The sequence below is a fragment of the Dermochelys coriacea genome, chromosome 7 (assembly GCF_009764565.3).
Source record: "Dermochelys coriacea isolate rDerCor1 chromosome 7, rDerCor1.pri.v4, whole genome shotgun sequence".
In the NCBI taxonomy this organism is placed as follows: Eukaryota; Metazoa; Chordata; order Testudines; family Dermochelyidae; genus Dermochelys; species Dermochelys coriacea.
The window spans coordinates 91063057-91081045 of NC_050074.1; the positions used below are offsets into that span (position 1 = coordinate 91063057).

Consider the following 17989-nt stretch of genomic DNA (forward strand, 5'->3'; position numbering starts at 1 on the left):
CAGCTCCTTCACTTTAACCCTGCACTGCAGAGTCATGGTCCCTGTCCCATCCCAGTCATGGTCCCTTTCCATCATGTCCCTTGAGATCTGCTCGAAGGTATCGTAATTCCTACAGCTTCAGCGCAGCTGGGATTGGACAGCTTCCTCCTCCCAAACACTGATGATGTCCAGCACCTCGCCATTGCTCCATACTGGAGATCGCCCGGAGCGTGGAGGCATGGTCACCTGGAAAGATTCGCTGAGAGCACTCTGTGCCTGGCTGAACAAACAGGAAGGGGATTTTCAAAATTCCCAGAGAATTTAAAGGGCGGGTCTGATGGTTGGTCACCTGACGGCAGGGCAGTAGTGTTCAAAGTGATGATCAGAGTGGCTAGAACAGGCATTATGGGACACTTCTGGAGGCCGATCAGAGTGCACTAACAGACCAGGACGTCCACACTGGCGCCGTGGTGCTTCAGCGGGGGTGCATCAAACGTTATTTCACTCACTGAGGTCAAGTACCAGGAGCGCTCTAGCTGCAGAGTCAGAGCGCTCTACATCCTTTGCCAGTGTGGACACGTTGTGAATTAGAGTGTACTGGGCTGCTTTAATGCACTCTAACTCCCAAGTGTAGCCATGCCCTAAGACAGACTTTGGTTTGTAATAAATTTCTGAACCTAAAACGTACGCAGCATTTTAACTTGAGGCTCGTGTAAAGTTAGTTTGTAACATTAACTTTTAGGGCATCCTCAGTATCTTCTTCCTTTTATCTTTACATAGTCACTATCTATTTGGAAAAAAACTCTCATTTGTCTGAAAGTTTTGTACCGTCTGTACTTGACCTATGATTACTATAACTCAGAAATTAACAAAAAGATTTCTTTTTTCCCATCTTGTTTATTCTGCATATTTGAGAATGCTTTGTCAAACCTAAAGAGCTCTGGGTAACCTCAAATGCTTGTCTCCCTCACCAATAAAATATGGTCCAATAAAAGATATTACCTCATCAACCTTGTCTCTCTGGATATGCCTAAACTGCAATTAAAAACCCATGGCTGGCCCATGCCAGCTCATTTTGGCTCATGGAGCTCACTTGGGTTAAGGGGCTATTTAATTGCAATGTTGATGTTCAGACTTGGGCTGCAACCTAAGCTCTAGGACCTTGCAAAATGGGAAGGTCTCAGGGCTTGGGCTATAGTCCGGGTCTGAATATCTTCACTGCAATTCAACAGCCCGAGCCCCACAAGCCGAGTTAGCTGGCACAGGTCAGCTGCAGGTGGCTAATTGCAGTGTAGACATACCCTCCAACACTTTGTGTACAGTTTCAATGTTTCCTCTGCATAGGTAAACTGTTCCTCCACTGCTAATAGACTTTGTAAACATCAATCAAGAAGCAAAAAACCCGTATGTACTTTTACATAACTGCTTACAAATACTTTCAGAGCATATTATTTAAAAAGGTACTCTGACAGAAACTGGATTTTTTTTAAATTAGTCAAAAATAAATTGACTGTCCCTTCAATTTCTTTCTTCCATGTAAATGACTTAAGAAATATAACACACACACACACACACACACACACACACACACACTCTAAGTATTGCATTTAAGCCCTGCATATTTTTAGCCAATTTAACACTGATGCCTACAAAGCCCACCAATTTAATAGTTTACTCTTCAGAATCCACTTTCCTGTTCTATTGGGCTGATGGAGAAACAGCAACTATTCAACTACAGCTGCACCTGGACCCCAATGACATACTCAGGAGAACTCATACAGATGTAATGAAGAAAAATAAGAATGTTGGCTTAACCTTGACCATCCTCTGTCAATGATAAACCATGTCAGGTACAGCATACGCAGAGTTATTTAACCTGTAATGAATCAGCAAAACATGCCCTCATGATCAGGAGGCTTGATTATTGCAGTTCCATCCTTTCTCTGTCATTGGTAGCTTGCTCGGCCTACAACAGCTGATTTGAGCAATCATATTACATTCACACTGTCTCTAGAGCAGCAAGCTGATTCTAAATTGGCATAAATAGTTTTTAAAGCCCCGAATTGTGTAAGTCTCACCTATATTAGAGTCTAGCTGACACTTATCTGCACTCCGATACCACTTGCATTTTAGGAATCTCAGCATCACGTCCCTGATTAGCTTGCCTTTCCTGCAATGAGCCCTAAAGACTGAAACTCTCTCCGCGCTTCTCTAATCATTCTTCTGACTTAAATATTACGAGTTGGTTTTTTTTAAGTTGGCCTCATTTGTTATTCCCCACTTCCCTATTTTTTGTATTTCACAACCTCAATTGTGTCTGTTAAGGGAATACTTTACTGTGTTTTTAAATAATTATTGAATAAGTGTGATACCCTTCTTTCCCCTCGGTGGGAAAGGCAGTTGGAATTCTCTTCCTCCCCACCAATCTTTTCTCTATTTTGATGATTAGATGAGGTTTCCACTGTACAGCAGATATGGGTGTTTGAACTTTGTTATACTTATTTACCTATTATGTTGATTTAAGTTTAATGTTCCACTTCCCTAAGCACAGATATGCTCTTTCATACAATCCAAATAAAATGAGGACTATCATGTCAAAAGTGATTAGTTTTTAACTTTTTTGTTTGGTATCTCCAGTAGTTTGTCATCCACTTTGGTATGGTTCTTAAATACAGGAATATGATTTTAGAAAGGCAAGTAATATCCTTGCAGAAGATTTTAAAAAATTTCTCAATTCCTATTTGTGTCAGCCATGTCTTGCAGCATATCTACTTACTTTGCTCTGTTGTGGATACCAGCATCTCGTAGTCTGAAAGCTAATATACAGACAGTTGGGGGTGAGGTGGTTAATCATCATTCCCATAATACAGCATTTATAATATATTGCAATATAATATATTGTATAGAATATACATAGCTTTCTTCTTATTTCACTTTTTGCAAGGTTGGCCTCTAATACTTCTACAGATCTGTTAACTTCATGGACATCAACCCTCTAGAGAGATATCAACTGAACAGTGCACATTTTCTTACATGTTAATGGGTAACTATTAATATGATAATAGAGAAAGCCCAAAATTGGCTGTACAAACACAGATGCCCAAACACACACAAGAACTAACATTTAAGCATGTCTACCTTCCTGTACGCTGTAACAAGTGGCAGAACAAGGAACTGTAGTCAACCTTAAATAATTGTAACACATACAATTGGGTAAGTAATTTTCTGAATGATTTTCACTTGAATGAAATTTTATTTATGTTCCCCAAGCACATATGTACTTCACATCAAAGTATCCAGCAAGAAATTACTCAGCTGACCAATGTCACTAACAAAGGAATCTACTGGTTTCCATGCAGAATTTAAGGTGTTTGTTTTGACCTATAAAGCCCTACCATTTTTCGAACCTGCCTACTTTAAAGACTGCCTCTCCCCATGCAAAACTGCACATCCGAGATCAGCTTAAGCAATGAGCAAGAGCCACTTCACTTAAAAATAAGAGGGGAGATGCTGGGACCGCTTTCTTCATTAGGGGCTTTCAGATTTGGAACTTATTCCTCACTGAAGTAACCCAGATTTGAACATTCAAGACATGATGCAAGATTTTTCTGTTTATTCAGGTGTTTGGAGTTGTAGGACTTGAAAGGGACTGTTTATTATGGGGGAGAGAAGTACTGTTGGAGATAGTTATTGGTGACTGCCAGTAAGTTTCCTAGTACAGTAATTTTAGATTGTTTCTTTAACTGGAAAGATGATATCTAGAGTAACACATACACAAAAAGGTGCCTATTTTATTAGAGAAAAGGGGATCTTTTAAAACATATTTTTGTTTTATTTTTAAAAACAGAAAATGTGCATAAAAACTATGTAGAATAGGTTCCAAAACTGTGGGTTTTTGATTAAAAGAATCCTCAACTATTCTGGGTTAAAAAAAAAAAAAAAAAAAAAACACCTCTCTGTTTCAGAGCTCTCAATTTCATCAGGTCTGACACTCCTGCTCTGCCTCAAACCCTAGACTAAATGTAATCCAATCAGCTGATGGCCACCTCATCTCACCTGTGACAATTCTTTATCACTTCAATTGCTAATTATTTTCAGAAATTAAACAATCCAATTTTCAATCCCCTACTTCTCAGCTCCCACTACAAATATGAAATGGAGGAAAAAATTAATACACAGTCTAGTAAAACCACAAACAAATGCCTTTAGAATAATATAATACAACATACTTCATTTTTAAAGTCAGGGTCCTTTACAGTACATCTCATTATACTCAGCTGACCCAAACTTCAGACTCTTGACACGCACAATCTTGAGAGAATCTCATGTATTGCTTATATAGCATTGAGAAAAACAGAACCACTCAATTGCTCAAATGGCACATGACTATCTGCTTCAATCACTAAGACTAAGCAGTCCACCTGCACTTTTGAACTTTAGACTCACAAAGACAGAGCACAATCACCTTGCTTTCCTTCTGCTAGTAAAGCACGTGGTTTAGTCTTTATAATGAGCTGAATTACATAATCATGTAAAATACAGACCACAACAACTTGCTTTCTGTAACAGAACACATACATAAGCTACCTACACCAACTAAGTGAAGAAAAGATAACATTCGAAAAGCTGAAAAGCAACATCTGTGCTGCTCAAAAACTTTTCTCTTTACCAACAGAAGTTTACTCCCAGGAGAATTCTGTGTCCAAAAAATTAAAAATTCTGTGCCAAAAAGATAAAAATTCTGCACACAGTATTTTAAAATTCTGCAGGTTCCAGCATGGCAGAGGAGAGCACAGGCCACTGGCTGCACGGAGGTGGAAGATCACCCTGCAGCTTCCCACAGGACACGGACTTGGCAGTGAGACTTCACCCGACTCTGACACAGGTCAAGGGCTGGGCTTGCCCCCAGAAACACCCTGGGGCACTGCCCCTTCATGCCAGGAAAACCAGGTATAGGCAGGCAGGCTCAGCCCAGCAGGATCCAAGTGTCAAGGGGCTTATTGTAGGAGGATCCAAATGTGGGTTGAGAGGGTTCTGTGTGGGGCAATCTGAGTGAGAGCGGTTCGGTTCGGGGTCTGGGTGCAGAGCCAAATCTGGATGCACAGGGGCTCATTGCGGGGTTCCGAGTGTAGGTCCAGGTGAAAGTGGTTGGAGCTCAGCATGGGGAGTCTGGGTGTGGGGAGCTCAGCAGGGTGGGGGAGCGAGGCTTAGTAGGGTGGGGGAGATGCAGATGCAGCTGGTTAGTGCTGAGTAGGGTAGGGGAGTCCAGATGCATGGGGGGAGCTTGTTGGGGGTCCAGGTGCAGAGGGGCGAGGGCTCAGGGTCATCGGGGTGGGGGTTTGAGTGCAGGAGACTCAGTGTGGGAGGCTTGGTGGGAGTCCAGATGCAAGGGAAGAGGCTAAGTGGGGGGGTATGGGTACAGGGAATAAGGCTCAGTGGGGTGGGGGTTCAGATGCGGGGGGAGTGAGGATCAGCATGGGGGGGTTGAATATGGGAGTCCGGATGCAAAGGGGTTGGGCGGATGGGGGATCAGCTCCCCATACAGTGACCTGTCCCCCGTGGCTGAGAAGCAATGAGGGCAAAAAGCGGGGGTAGGGAGTGCCCGAGTTTCCTGCAGCCAGAGGCAATTTCTGGGGGTCTGACCTGGCCCCAGCCACTCTTTGCAGAGGGAGAGGAAGTCCATCCTCCCCTGCCCCCAAGACAACCAGGACTAGCAGATGAACCCAGCGCAGAGCAGGAGCCACCAGCCGGGGTGTCCCTAGTCCCGCCCCTGATTTCTCTCTCCACCAGCTGCTCTGGGTTCCCAAAACAACGCACCTGTGCTGCAGTGGAGGGGAGCGTGACCCTTCTTGTGGCTTCCCTTTGCTTTCCCATCAGAAGTCATTTTTTCTGCAGGGAAGCAAAGAAATCTGCAGGGGGCATGAATTCTGCATATGTGCAGTGGCACAGAATTCCAGAAGGAGTAGAAGTTGGGTCCAATAAAAAATTATTACCTCAGCCACCTTGGCCCTCTAAGACAATGAAATCATTCAACATGTTCCTAAGTTTGAGGCCCTTTATTTGTAACTGAGAGCTCTTTAAATATTGACTAAGTAGTCACATGGCCAAATTACCTTTGCAGTGAGGTGTATACTTGTTTCTGCAAGTTCTCCTCCCTACCGTTCCTAATCGAGTACACCAGTGGTGGGCAACCTGTGGTCCATCAGGGTAATCCACTGGCAGGCCACCAGACAGTTTGTTTACATTTGCAAGGCTGCTCGCAGCTCCCAGTAGCCGCAGCTCGCCATTCCCCGCCAATGGGAGCTGTGGGAAGCAGCGGCCATCACCTCCCTGCGCCCCTTCCCACAGCTCCCATTGGCCAGGAACGGCAAACCGCATCCACTGGGAGCTGTGGGCGGCCGTGCAAATGTAAACCAACTGTCTGGCGGCCCGCCAGCAAATTACCATGACGGGACGTGTGTGGCCCGCCACTGGAGTACACCATCCAAAAGGGAAAGAAAGTGATCCTTTTAAAGATTTAATAATAGTAATATCTTACTGTAAATTAAACAACTTGCAGGAAGCCTAAAGAAACAACTTGAATGTCAGACTCAAAAGATGGGGGGAAAAAAGAGTTAAGTTTTTTGGACAAAATATTCTGCTTGAAGATGTGTGTATATATTTCCCATTGAAATCTGTGTAATAGTTATGTATTACTTTAGGGGGTAGAATTTGTTTTTTTACTCCATCTTTCTGAACCAGATTCCCTTGGACAATCTGTACTTTTCAATACTAATTTAACTGGCAACCAGTGTGCATGTAATAAATACACACTTTGCCCCTTATAAGAGGATCATCAGAATATTGCTCTGAAAGATAGTTGTAAAACTTAGCACAACTCATACTTAGCATTTGCAGCATCTTGCCTGAGAAGGTAACTAAGATCATAGGCTTATCATTTATGAATTTTCTGATTCTTTGCAGAGTATGAAGTCTTCAATGTACTGGACCCAACCCTCTCGCAATGAATTCCATATCAAAACTTCACTGGCTTTAATTAGAGCAGAATCTGACCCCTGTATAACATGGGGACATTTGCAACACCACATTATGAAAGCATTTATATTTACTGCCCTATTTAAAAACTGGTCATTGATATGCAATACATACACAACATAATCATTAGTCATATTCAAGGTTAGAAGGAAGGCAAGAATTACCCCAGATTCTTGAACAGTTCTGCTCCTTTCCCTTATTGAAAAATTAACACTGAGAGGTGTCCAAAGAGATCTCACTTCAACAGAAAGGCATCCAAGGAGGAACAGTGCTGCCCTCACCCTGCCAACATAAATCATAGCAATCAGAACAGCTGTTTTTAAAATGCTGCTTTAGCAATAAAATGTTCAGTACGTAAGATAAACCTTGTGAAAGCCTTACTTGGCATCTGGTGATTTCTTGTCTAAAGGAGAAAAAAGCTTGGAAGAATACATGTCAAAAGACCCCATTCTTAAAACTTCACCAGAAGGCATGCCAGTAACTGTCATGCCTAGGACATGTTGGCTCATTTTTGTCATATCCTTTAATTTTATCATAGGATCATAGAATATTAGGGTTGGAAGAGACCTCAGGAGGTCATCTAGTCCGATCCCCTGCTCAGTGCAGGACCAACACCAACTAAATCATCCCAGCCAGGGCTTTATCATAAGAGCAACTCTAATAATTTGGGGGGGGGGGGGGAGGAGAAGGGTTTGGAGGGGTTAATAAAAGCTACATGAAGAATCTATACAAACTGAAGCCAGTAATATTGCGGTGGTAAAGCAAAAATCAACATTTTATTGGTGGTTACATGTCTACCCATAAAAATGCACAAACACCTACCAAACTCTAGATTTGCATTCACAAATCCAGTAATTGCATTCCTAGGTTCAGATCCTGCAACTAGAACTGTACTGACTCTTATGCCCACACAGAGTCCCAACAGAGTCAATAGGAACATGCCCTAGAGGCCTGCCTGAGCCTAATTTTAAAGGCCGAAACCTGACCTGAGCACAGCTGACCCTAACCAAGATTGCCACATCATTTTCAGACCTGACCTTGAACCTCACACTTGTAGTCGAGTCCTGACAGATTTCCTGACAGATTTGGGTTGGCTTGCAAGGCTCTACCCTGCCCACTCAATCAGTGACTGTAGTATCAGGTCCCTAATGTGAAAATGCTGGAGCACAAGTTCATTCTTGTCAGTATATATATTTTTAAGATTTGTATTTCACAGTAAAAATAAAGCTCATTAGAGACATTTTAAACATTTAAAACGCCCAGCTCTCTCTCTACTCGAATTTAAAATGTGAACAGTCATTTAGAAGTTCTGTGCTTGAATGAAAAGTTTTAATAAAGCAAGCAAAATCTTCAGAAAGTTTACAAAAAAGCCTTCAAGAGCAACAATTTTTATTTCACGTCCCTCAAAAAATAAACAACTGAGAATAAATATTCATCACAGGGAGACCATTCAAAAAAGACTAGCCCCGGCCTTACTTGAAAACCTCAACCCCTTTTTAGAAGGATAAACTAAACTAATATATGTTTATAAAAAAATCCATGTTTTCACTTATGGCATTCATTGGCTTTTCCCTACCTTTTCTTAGGCAGTTATTGTTACCCTAGGCAACCTGTATTGAAAATTGGTGATAAATAATAAAAGAGGGCTATGACAAACTGACTCAAGCCATGCATATAAGGGACCTAATCCTGCTCCCAGTTAAGTACATAAATTCTGGAACAATTCTATGGAAGACAGTGGAGTTGCTCTAGACTCACACAAATGAAAATAGTATCATGGAGTGGTAGCTGTGTTAGTCTGTATCAGCAAAAAGAACAAGGAGTACTTGTGGCACCTTAGAGACTAAATTTTATTTGAGCATAAGCTTTCGTGGGCTAAACCCACTTCACTGGATGCATGTAGTGGAAAATACAGTAGGAAGATCTCTCACACACACACACACACACACACACACACACACACACACACACACACACAGAGAACATGGAAAAATGGGTGTTGCCATACACACTATAATGAGAGTGTTCAATTAAAGGTGAGCTATTATCAGCAGGAGAAAAAAAAACCTTTTGTAGTGATAATCAGGATGGCCGATTTCCAACAGTTGACAAGAAGATGAGAGTAACAGTAGGGGGGAAAATAAGCATGGGGAAATAGTTTTACTTAGTGTAATGACCCATCCACTCCCAGTCTTTATTCAAGCCTAATTTAATGGCGTCCAGTTTGCAAATTAATTCCAATTCAGTAGTCTCTCACTGGAACTTTTTGAAGTTTTTTATTGTAATATTGAAACTTTTAGGTGTGTAATCGAGTGACCAGAGAGACTGAAGTGTTCTCCAATTGGTTTTTGAATGTTATAATTCTTGACGTTTGATTTGTGTCCATTTATTCTTTTACACAGAGATTGTCCGGTTTGGCCAAAGTACATGGCACAGGGGCATTGCTGGCATATATCTCATTGGTAGATGTGCAGGTGAATGAGCCCCTGATGGTTTGGCTGATGTGATAAGGCCCCATGATGGTGTCCCCTGAACAGATACATGGACAGAGTTGGCAGCGGGGTTTATTGCAAGGATAGGTTCCAGGTTTAGTGTTTTTGTTGTGTGGTTGCTGGTGAGTATTTGCTTCAGGTTGGGAAGCTGTCTGGAAGCAACGACTGGCCTGTCTCCCAAGATCTGTGAGAGTGATGGGTCGTCCTTCAGGATAGGTTGTAGATCCTTGATGATGCGTTGGAGAGGTTTTAGCTGGGGGCTGAAGGTGATGGCGTTCTGTTACTTTCTTTGGTGGGCCTGTCCTGCAGTAGATGACTTCTGGGTACTCTTCTGGCTCTGTCAAGCTGTTTCTTCACTTCAGCAGATGGGTATTGTAGTTGTAAGAACGCTTGAGAGAGATCTTGTAGGTGTTTGAGCAAATGCAGTTGTATTTTAGAGCTTGGCTTTAGACAATGGATCGTGGGGTGTGGTCTGAATGAAAGCTGGAGGCGTGTAGAGAAGTATAGCGGTCAGTAGGTTTCCGGTATAGGGTGGTGTTTATGTGACCATCGCTTATTAGCACTGGAGCAGAATGTGATCCATAATATAAACAAACAAAAATTATGTTTAGTGACAGTTAAGGTTGCAGGACCCAACCCCTTCTATTCAACTCCTTCAAGGCATACTAACAAATTAAGGGACAAGTGTGCAGCATTCCTTGCCACTTTCATATTGCCTACAACACCGCTGATAACATGTGATGCTAAAGAAAGTATTCACTTCCATCTCCAACAGATAGAGAAAGCAATCCATAATCCATTTTAATCCTACTCACTCTCTCAGGTAAAACTTCAATAGCAACCTCATATTCTCCTATGAGATCAGCACTTCTGATTGTCCCAGTCCATTCATTTGCAAAGCAATTCTAATTTAATACTGCTGAGATCACCATTAAGGTTTTAAGTCACAATGAGTTGGATAAACTCAAGGTACTTCCTGCTTTTTGGAAAGTGTCGGCAATGGAAGTGAAAGCCTAGCAACCCTACATATTGAGGCCCTAGTCCTTCAGTTCATGCAGTGGAAACACATGCTGTTAAACCCAGAAGCCCAGGGATTATTCCCCCACAAATGATCCAACTACAGATATTGTCTCACATGATATGTGTGTCACACTGGAGTGTGGGGGCAGACAGACAAATTATGCTAGTATAAGTTATAAAATGCCCACCATGGAAGTTTACCCCAAAGAAACAGAGGTTGACAAACTACAAAGATTGAATCTGCAGTCTCTGGATACAAAAGCATGGACCTAGTGCTAAAACTGAAAGACCACATCCAGTAACTCTTCTGACTGAGCCCTTAGATGGGAATAAAGAGCCAAACTGGTATGGTGGGTTTGAACTGCATTTTCTGAAGTCCTAGAGTGTTGTAGTAAGCACTACTTCTGGTACACCGTGTGATCCAGAACCCTCTATCATGGTGTCGACATCACTATGTCAACTGTGTAGAAACTAATTATATGGAGGCCTCACTTGTAATGTCATTATTCCAAATTTCCGTTTACTCCCCATTTATATAACACTGTGGGACACACTATAATAATGCCTACCCCAGTTTTTCAAACCAACTCTATTACCCACAGAGCTCCAATACCAGAATGAAACTGAAATTTATCTCCAAGTTTTTAATGTACATACTAACCCACTTGCTTTAAATTTAAAAACAGTACTAAACAGAAAAAAGACATAACATTGTTCAGATTAGCAATAACATGCAAAAAGCAGAACACGTCTTGAATAACCTTATTCATGAGGGGATCTTGAAATACTGATTTCCCACACCTGGATAGAGGTGACATTGAAAGTGTTGCGTTACACTTGTGTTACAAGGGGTATTAGTTTTACCTGTATTGATTATGCTTTGTTGCTTACGCAGGTTGTTATAATGCTTTAAATCACATATAAAGGCCCTCACCACTGCTTCATATATCAGTCTGGCAAAGGTGTCACCTTGAATGATCACCAAGGCAATAAGTGGGCGCCTGCTGACTAACATACAATGACTAGCATACATATATACATATATATATATATATATATATAATGCTGATAATACTACTCACAATTTATATTCCAAGCCTTTAAGTATACATATTATCAAGTATTAATATGGCATTTATATAGCTCAAATTGGCTTGTACCTTTATTATAATCCTGTTCACTTATGCTAAGTATCCCATAATGCCTTGCATTACCTGAAGTAAGCTTTGATTTAATTAGATCGGAAAACTGTTAGTATCAGGACATATAACTGTTTCCTCATAGCAACAGAAACAGAGTTACCCTAAAAAATCTGTTTATCCTGATACACAGATAAAGGTGTCTTCATGCCCCATAATACATGGAATGCATGTGCTCAGAACAAAGTTAAGGGTACTTCATGATTTAGAATGGACGAGTTCAAAACAAAAGATAAAGGGGTACATCAGGGTACCAGAAACAAAGTCAAAAGCTAATTAATTAAATCCAGGTTTCAGAGTAGCAGCCGTGTTAGTCTGTATTCACAAAAAGAAAAGGAGTACTTGTGGCACCTTAGAGACTAACAAATTTATTAGAGCATAAGCTTTCGTGAAAAGCTTATGCTCTAATAAATTTGTTAGTCTCTAAGGTGCCACAAGTACTCCTTTTCTTTTTAATTAAATCCAGTTTCAGGTGACATATATAATACCTTTTACTGGTAAGCATGTTGGATATAAAAAGATGGCTTTAAAAGCGTAATTATGGAACGCACACACCTGCATAAAGTGAACGTTACATCGCTGCATGGAACTGCTCTTCGGAGACTGGGGTATCATATAGAACTTTTTCCTGTACCATATTAATAAAACTGACTGACATTTATTTGGTCTCTTGATTATATTTCATAACAAACCAAAGTGTGGTCAAGCAACTGACTATACAATTTATCAACAGTATAAAATGTATTTTTTTAAAGAAAAACAACCTTAAATGTTTTGATAAGAGAAATTTATGTATCCAAAATATGTTTCACATTCACAACTCAATTATTTATTGAACAGAGAAATTAACTGTATTCAGTGAATTGAACTAATTATTCAGGGAAGCTGGGGAAATATTTCAGATATGCCTCAGTGAAAGTGACTGGAGCTTAAATTCCTAATCTCACCTAAAACTCTTGAAAATGAGACAGTCTCCTAAATTACTTAGGTTGACCTATTGTGCCACATTTACAAAGCTTGACCTCAGAAGTTAGATGTCTTTCCTGGTCATTTCTTTATATGGAAAAGCAGCCTTTAACTCAACGTTTTTGAAAAATGCTCATGGATGCAGTGTATTTTTTTATTTAAATATTTTAAGAGATTATAAATTTAGACATTACCACGTTTTGTATAAAATTCAGGATTTCATTTTAAACAGATTTTTAAAAATATAATGTAAATAATAAAATCTAATTTAAAAAAAAATTATCCACCCTTATCCACCTAAGAGTACCTGGAATAACCACGCATAGAATGAAGAAGCATGAGAAAGCTGGTAATTTTGCAAATTTACCAGACCAGTGACCAGTATAGGGAACTAATTAAATTGCTCAAGACCAAGTACTGGAAAACCAGGGATCACAACCACACCTTGGGCAAGTCAATGACATCTTGCCCATTTTATGAGGAGTTTGACTAGGTGCTGGGTACTGAGCTGACCACAGGGCCTATGGTGGTTCATGATGATTTGGTCAGCCTGAATGAGGACCTGCTGACCCCATAATCCAGCATGGGAACAGATGGGAGTCAGCACCTAATGAGGCCAGTGAAGTGATTCTGCTGCTGACACCGGTCCCAAAGCAGGCTTAGCCACAGGAGCAGCTGCAGCATATCCGGGTGCCTTACTCAGAGGAGCTTTTCCATGCCTCTCTGAGAAACGGCTCACTACATAACCAGGAATAGAAAAAGAAGGGATAGAAGCTGCCTCAGAGCCTGGTAAGTTTCTGGCTCCATTTTCATGTTTATTAATATGGGAATGGGAGGATTTCCATTCTATGAACCAATGCAAAAGTTATTACAAGCCCCAGCTAGCAATATGTATCCACTAATAGCAGATTGGATGCCAGCACCTTGGCATCCCCCTTCCTCCTATAACTCTCCTCCACCCCACAGGTGGGAGTTCAAAATGACAACCAGGAAATGCAAACAGTAAAAAAAAGCCTTGAAAGTGAATATTTACTGAAAAAGCACAGATTTTTGCTAGTACATTCTTGTTTCTTAAAAATAACCTTACATTGTCTCAGTGGTGTAATTAGCTGCCTGGAAACAGTGAACCATGGGGGAGGAAAGCAGAAATGTGTTTTATGTACAGATTAGTCCATTTCAGTTAAATGTAATCCATAGGGGACAAAATCATTTGTCCCAAATATGACTGGGGTTTGAAATTTTATCCAGAAATGTACTTTGGGGCAAGGAGGATGACCGTGGAGTTCTGTATTTTTGCATGCAGTCATAACAAGCTATGCCATGTGGAAGTTAACACAGTATCCCATTGATTCCCTCATGAATTCTGACCCAATCCTGAGTGCCGATAGCTGCAAATTTTTCCTCTAGCAGGAATTCCAGATAAATAGTCATGTTTCAGGTAAGGGTGCATTTTCCAGGACCACCTCAGTAGCTGCCCAGCCCACTCACTCATAAATGTACTGTTCAATCACTAAATGTTTGACTACTTTCAGCTGCATACATTGCTGGTTTCCCAGCGGCAGCTTGGAATAATATCTCCCTTTGCCAGTCAGGCACCACCAGAATTTTATGTCCTCCAAAATGTGGAAATGAAACCTCATATGAAATGATAGAGAAACCTTCTGTAGCACAGCCACTGACTGCCCCCAAGTTGTTCTGAAATTTTTAGGGGAAAAAAGAAAAAAAAAAAAAAAAACAGCTACAATTTTTAAAACTTACCTTTGTCTCTGCACTTCTTTCGCTGCAATTAACCCAGCTGGGTCCCGCTCACAAAATACTAAGGTTCAGTCTGGAAAAGTAATATTTTATATCCTTCAAATTCCACAAGGATTTTTTCTGTGCTCCTGTACTGAGCTGTGGGACCTATATCTTGTCCTATTGCAGGCCCCTCAACTCTACAGACTGCAGTACTGCTACAACTCATCCACACTTCAGCAGAAGCCTGGGCCAATGTACCCTCACAAACCATTCCAAGAAAGAGCATTTCTTGATGAAATGATGGCTGAAGTTTTGGACAGGGCCAAGAAGCAGGTCTAGTACCAAACACAGAGGGACTTCTGGCTAGTGGAAAGGCATGGCAAGAAGCAAGGCCCAGGCTAGTGGGCAGTTTGAGGACAAGGCTGCTGTGAGGGAGCAGGCATTTGCTTGGCAGTTCCTGGACCAGGAATGGAGGCTAAGGGAGGAGGACAGACAGAGTTTAGAAGAAAGAACTGTCTGAGCCGCTGCTATCATTAATGGCCACAAGAGTACCGGCTCCAGTTGCACCTGTACCACGTCCCGTCCATGGTACCCTGTGCTGCAGCTCAGGAATAGTTTGGACAACTCCATAGCTGGGTGGCTCATGCAATCAGACTCTATGAGCAGCTGGGTATGGAAACTGTGCCTCATGCTGTCCTCCATATTGATCCCCTCCCCTGGCACCAAGTGCATGGCAAATGTGGAAAGAAAGGAAAGGAGATGGGGGCCAGGGAGTAATTGAATCAGTTTTACATGTCCACACTACACTCCTTGTAGACAGCAACATTTGATGTAAGCAACGCGGTGTCTATACTGACACTGCATTGACCTAACTAAATCAACTTAAGCGCTATGTCTCTTGCGGAGGTGGAGTTATTAAATAGGTGCAGCGTGCAAATTACACTGGTGGGAGCTACAGTTTAGCGTAGACGCTTACAGAGTCTAGACCAGGCCTAATGGAGAAAGATATATATTATCCAATGGCTGGAACCTAAAGCTAAACAAATTCAAACTGAAAGTAAGGCATAAATTTTTAATAGTGAGAATAACTAACCAGTGGAATAATTTCCAAGGGTCCTGGTGGATTCTCCATCACTGACTATTTTTAAATAAAGACTGGATGTTTTTCTAAAGAAAGATGTTTTTCTTCTAGAAATTATTTTGGTCAAGTTGTATGGCCTGTGCTACACGAGAGGTCAGATTAGATTAGATCTCAGTGGTCCCTTCTGGCCTTGAAATCTATGAATCTATTCAAATAGCTATTTAAAATGAGCTTGAAATATCTTGCTAGTATTATGGCAGCACCTACAAACTCCAGTCAGGCCCCTGCTGCGCTACCACTGTACAGATGGATAATAAAGGAGACAGCCCTTGCCCAGAGAGCTTACATTCTAGATGTCAGACAGGATGCAACACATGATCAAAACAAATGGATGAGGGAAAGAAGGGGAAAAATTAGGAAAACAAACAGAATTTTACAGAAAGGAGAAAGGTGTCTACATAGGAATTTGCACCACTTTAATTAACTCTATTTAAATACAGTTTTATAGTTACACTGGATCAATATGTTGTGTAGGCCAGGGTTTAGGCCTCAATCCTGCAAAGACTTGTCTTCTTTCCGACAGTTAGCTTGAATTAGAATGATGGATCACACTTCAAAACACTGGAGTTACACAAAGTAATTTGATTAGCAATACAGTGATTGGATTTGCAGATGATGAGTTGCTGTAAATCAAACTGTTGCATCCCGACTGCATTACTTCAGCTTCAATCCACACACTACACCCCCAATGGGTAGAGTCCTATCAAAATTCAAAGCTGTGAAAAAACACATCATGGACCGTGAAATCAGATCTCCCCTATGAAATCTAGCTATTGGAAGGGCAGGGAAGGGGCAGGGCTGGGGGTGCCTCTAGCTGGAGAGGGACAGGACTTCTTCTTCGCCTGCTCAGCCACTATCGGGGGGAAATCAGACCCACTTCTGGGTACCTCCCCTGGCTGTTGGAAGCTCCGCGGCTGTGCTGCCTTCAGAGACCAGCTCTGAAGACAGCAGAGGCAGAGCTTCCTGCAGCTCGGGGAGATTCCCGGAGGTGAAGGCAGGTCTAACCTCCCCCATGCTGCTGAGAGCGGCCCCGCCAGAGGCTCCTAGCTGCAAGTCCCAGACAGGCTGGGGAGGGACAGAACTTCCTCTTCCCCTGCACGGCTGCTCTCGGGGAGACCAAACCCTCCTCCAGGTACCTCCCCCAGCAATAGGAAGTTCAGCGGATGCTACCTGCTCTGAAAGCTCCCAGCAGCATGAGGGAGATCAGACCCACCTCCACCTGTGGCAATCTCCCCAGGCTTCAGGAAGCTCCACGGCTGCACAGAAGAGAGGGTAGCAATCCTGTGGACCCCCCCACATCAGCTTTGTGACCCCACACAACCCCATTTTGGGTCTGGACCCCCAGGGTTACAACACTGCAAAATTTCAGACATACACTCCTGAAGAGGTGAAATTGACCCATTTTAAAACCCTCTGGCCGTGAAATTGATCAAAATGAACTGCCAATTTGGTAAGGCCCTATCAATGGGCCAACTAGCTCAAGCTTAAAGCATCACTTAACTTGAGCTAGAGATTTTTGTGTATGGACAGAGTTATAACTAATGGTGCTGAGAAAGCACATCCTGAGAAATGACTATACAGGTTTGATTAGCAGCAAAGTGACAGGATTAGCAGTTATGACTTATCCTCGCTGTATTACTAGTTCCAGGTCAGCAGCACTCAAGCTCCAACCTATCCCCACTGCCTAGCTAGCTCAAGCCTAAAGCACCACTCAACTCAAGCTAGAGATTTCTGGGTGCGGAGAAGGGGGAAAACTCAAGTTATAACTTGAGCTAACCATACAGTGAAGAGAAGCCTTAAGACGCCTCAGGAACAGAAAGTTCTAGAAATGCTCCATCCAAAGTAGTACAGGTATACATCAGCTTTTCTATAAGCTGCCATTGCTTCAGGTAATTATCCCTCATCTACTTTCAACTCAGGTAAGCTAGGGATGAAACATTTATGATTCCCACCTTCTGTTAATAATGCCTCCTTAGTAGTAATTAAGGCCCAAAGAGGTTGATGACTGCAACTAGAACAAGGTCTTGCCTAGATTTCCAGCTCTTGGTCTGCTCTCACCAGAAATGGAATACTGCAGTCATTACCTCTTTCTTTAAGTAATGTAAAACCCCTCTAGCAACAGCTCTTGGTGTTTCAGGAGACAAATGAAAAGGACCAGGCGGAGGACAGGAAGAAATAAGCAGATTTAACCAAAATGGACAGTCTCATCTTAACGTACAGGTTTTTACGCAAAGAGTTCTCTGATAAAGAATAATGCTTGTGTATGCTAGTGCTTTGTATTCAGATGAGCAATAGTTGCGATAGCCACAAAGTTTAGGGCAACTCCATTGTGAGGCTTCAAAAACTTGACTACATAATATGGCTCTTATGGAGCCAAACAATCCTGTTCAACCAAACAAGTATCATGCTAAGAGTTATTA

At 41.8% G+C, this 17989-nt stretch overlaps 1 protein-coding gene across 14 annotated transcripts in view; it reads right to left on the reverse strand.

Moving 5' to 3' along the window:
- Window positions 1-17989, reverse strand: part of SGMS1 (sphingomyelin synthase 1) — a 205689-nt gene that overhangs the window by 180223 nt on the left and 7477 nt on the right. The window lies entirely within an intron of this gene.